At 43.9% G+C, this 3,524-nt stretch overlaps 1 protein-coding gene across 4 annotated transcripts in view; it reads right to left on the bottom strand.

Moving 5' to 3' along the window:
- The window catches only part of MYRIP (myosin VIIA and Rab interacting protein), a 344,233-nt gene that overhangs the window by 123,140 nt on the left and 217,569 nt on the right, over positions 1–3,524 (bottom strand). Inside the window, exon 1 of one of the 4 annotated variants that reach the window (XM_012644969.1) lies at positions 63–302. The exons of the other annotated variants lie outside the window; for them this stretch is intronic. The gene's annotated coding sequence lies outside the window, so the exon portion shown is untranslated. Of the gene's footprint in view, positions 1–62; positions 303–3,524 lie in introns of those variants that run through there. 4 annotated transcript variants of the gene reach the window in all.

The following is a 3,524-nucleotide window of genomic DNA, read 5'->3' as shown; positions in this document are numbered from 1 at the left end:
AAATAATCATCATAAATTATGAAATAAAGGACAAGTCAACATCGCTTAATTTTTAAAATTACCGGAACCAGTGTTTTTCTTTCTGCCAAGCTCTTCTACCCAGATTTAGCTCACTTGTTCCGAGAAAGAATTAAATGCCAGGATACAGGTGATGGAGCCCCAAAATCTTCACTTCCTGTCCTCATGGCCAGAAAAGCCCAAACACAGGGTAAACCAGGAATCCTTCTTAGGAAAAGACACAGGGCTCCGGGTAGAGCGCGATCCCAGAGTGAAGGAACAGCACGGTGCTACTGCCTGCTTCTATTACCAGCTTCAGAAGGGAGGTGACAGAGAGCTGTGAAATCTCAGACAACCAAGCTGAGAAAAACCCATCAACACATGTGCAACAGGGAGGGAGAGGCACCAAAGCTCATTTAAAGCTGCCTGGTTTAATAAAATTTTGTGGTTTTTTTTTTACTTTCTTGTTTTGCAAATCCAATATCCTGTGATACAGAAAACTCCAAGATGTGTGGTTTCATTGTATGCTTGTTTGTCAGTCACAGACCAGGGGGTTTGCTTTGCTAACTGTTGTCAACACGAACATGCTGCACATGGCAACAAGAGATTGGACAGAGGGAAGGGAATGATTGGAAGAGAAATCTCAGGGGAATGATTTCGGGCAGGGTATACTTCCCTGTGGTATGGGTACAAGAAAAGCACAAGAGTGTGTGTGCATGTTTGACCCCATTCATGTTGACTCCAGTGCATGTGTAAACATACAGCATGATGGGGTGGACACGAACACTTGCTAGCTCTGTGACCACAGGCAAATTATTTTGCTTCTATGAGACCTCAGTATTCTCATTTGTAAAATGGTTATCACCCTCACCCTCACCCTGGTTTCATAAATTTGTTAGAAGGACCTAAAGAGATCGTGCTTATAGCACACCAAATTATAATGCTTTTGCATATTGTAGTGCTCAAATGTTAGTACCCTCTCATCTGCAAAGTACTGCTACTAATAAGCACAGATAATGTTTTTCTCAGACCACACACATTATGAAGGAGCTATAGAAGAAAGAACAGGAAGAAACTTCTTATTTGTAATCCCAGGCACTTGTTTGAAATATGCCCTCTGCAATGTCCATCTTGTTCTAATGTGGGTCTCCCTCCCTTCTACATAGGCAGGACAAATTCAGGTAGCCACCAGGAAAAAGTTCTATGAAAAAAGCTGCCTAATTGCTCAGTGCAATTCCAAATGTCAGTTCTCAGCTGGGCTAATCTTCTCTCTATCTAAAACCAGTATAGGTTTTTCAGAAAAGACTCCGTTCTGGTGCTGAATGGAACATGAATTCTTGACTTGAAATTCCCGCTCAAACACACACACACACACACACACACACACACACAGACACACGCCCTCAATACGTGCCTGAAGACAGCTGTTTTCTTTGCCTGGAGACAGACTGCAACACGTCAACACTAATTCCAGATTAGACATTTACCTCTGACCTGTCAGAGGACCCCTACATGCATGTGTGTGAATACACATACGCACACACAAAGAAGAGAAGGGAACAGAACATTTGATCAGAAAGAATTGGGGAAGCTTCTCTCTAAAGGATCTAGGCATGATTTTGAAGAATACACATATCCCTTTATTGTGAAGAGGTCAGCAGAATATTCTGCAAGTCACTGCGCTAGCTTCCCTCTGTGGGTATGTGTGCGTGACTTAGAATGGTCACGAAGACTCAGGGAACTCTGCTTAGAGCGCATCACTGTTTATATAGAACTTACTTATTAATAGAAAAAGATTGACAGATAAACACATAAACAGAGGGTGTTAAGGAGGGAGGAAAGAAATCAGTTCCTTTCTGCCCACTGCCATCTGACCACATCCTCTGCTAATGGGTCCCTTTCTTCCAGATAAATGCATACGTGCAAAATTATGCTCACAGTTTCAGGGAATACACTGCATTAGCAGACATGGCTTCTTTTCACATATGCAAGATATAAACACGAACTATGAAAAGGTGCATGCCTCCCTCATTTTCTTGCAAAAATCAATGGCCACTTCTTACAAAAATGGAAAGATTTATATTCTGCAAATAAAACACGAAGTTAATGTGCTTTAATGCATGAGTTCAAACGTAAATCTCAAAAAAGGATGCTGCTGTTGTTTCACTTGAAAAATAAGCTGAAATCCTTGGTGGTATCTGAAGGGACCAAATACAGGTCACCCAACCTGGCAATCTATTCTGACTTTTCATTTTTGTGGTCAAAGAGCTAATGATTTAAAAGGGAGTGTGGTAATAAAAAGGGTCAGAGTGCCCAGGGTTGCTCTGACAGAGGGGCAGATGCGGAGCACCAGACTCTCTAACACTCTTCCTGCTGAATTCCTGTGGCAACATTTCATTCTCTTTAGCTCACTGAGCTCATCTTCACCCCTGTTGTCCATGTTGTCACTGGCAGATGACAAATCCCTCTTCTAATCACCAAATATTTGAGCAGAAGGGACCTCCAAATGGGTTCTGCAGCATTTCCAGGCCTCTGCAGATTTCTTCCTACAAGAAAACTCATGAGGCTCTGAGCTCTGGGAGCCACATTGTGGGACACTTCCTCCAGGAATGGAAATCATGCACGTTTGCATCCGGTTCCCACCTCCAGAGCGGGAGCCTGCCCAGAGATCCCCTGTGCATGGTGGGGAGGGGGGTGCCTTTTATTTTATTTTAGCATTATCCACCGTGGTGGACTTCAGGACTTTGAATAGCAAGATCTACTCCATCTGTATACAGCCAAAAATATCTCCTAAGACAGGCCTTGAATAAATTGCTTTGAGAGGAGACTTTTTCTTTTTTCTCATCAGAACTGAAACCACTGACCAGGATTCAACTGAGCACTCCAGAACTTACCCTTTAGAAAGCCTGCAGGCTTTTGAGCTCTTTTGAGAGCATCCTCGTTTAGAGGCGTGGAGCCAGCATAACCGAGTGTGAATCCCGACTCCTCAACTTCCTGGCTGTGGGAGCGTGGGCAAGTCGCTCGACCTCTCTTGCCTGAGTTTCTGCATTTGTGAAAGGTAAAATGCTGCATTTCTCCTGCCTATGGGGTTGTTATGAGGGTATCCGTGCACTCAGAACAGAACTCAGTAAAGAATAAGTGCTCAGTGACGTTAGCAATTATACAGAAAAGTAATTTTCTATTCCCATATGCTTTTTTTTTCTTTTGTGGGGGGAGGTTGTGGTGAGTTTTATTTGCAAAGACAGTGACTCAAGGTCCAGGCCGTGAAGAAGTTGAAAGCCTCCATGGCAACAGATGAGCATGTTCTGGGTTGTTGGTGGGGCCGCTGGTACCAAGGCCAGCCGAGGCAGAAGGCAGAGTCGGAACGATGGGTGAACGTTGTGCTGCACCCAAACAGTAAACCTGGGGCCGTGCCAAGCAGCACGGGCTCTGCCAAGCCGCGTCTTAGAATGCCCAGATTTTTCTTACAGTTGTCATTTTGCCTGGTAAAGAAAGTTTTCACCATTTCAAAGACGCTGATGCCTTTG

The sequence above is a fragment of the Propithecus coquereli genome, unplaced genomic scaffold, assembly GCF_000956105.1.
Source record: "Propithecus coquereli isolate 6110/MARCELLA unplaced genomic scaffold, Pcoq_1.0 Scaffold1, whole genome shotgun sequence".
Classification (NCBI taxonomy): Eukaryota; Metazoa; Chordata; class Mammalia; order Primates; family Indriidae; genus Propithecus; species Propithecus coquereli.
This window is presented reverse-complemented; position numbering and strand designations above follow the sequence as displayed.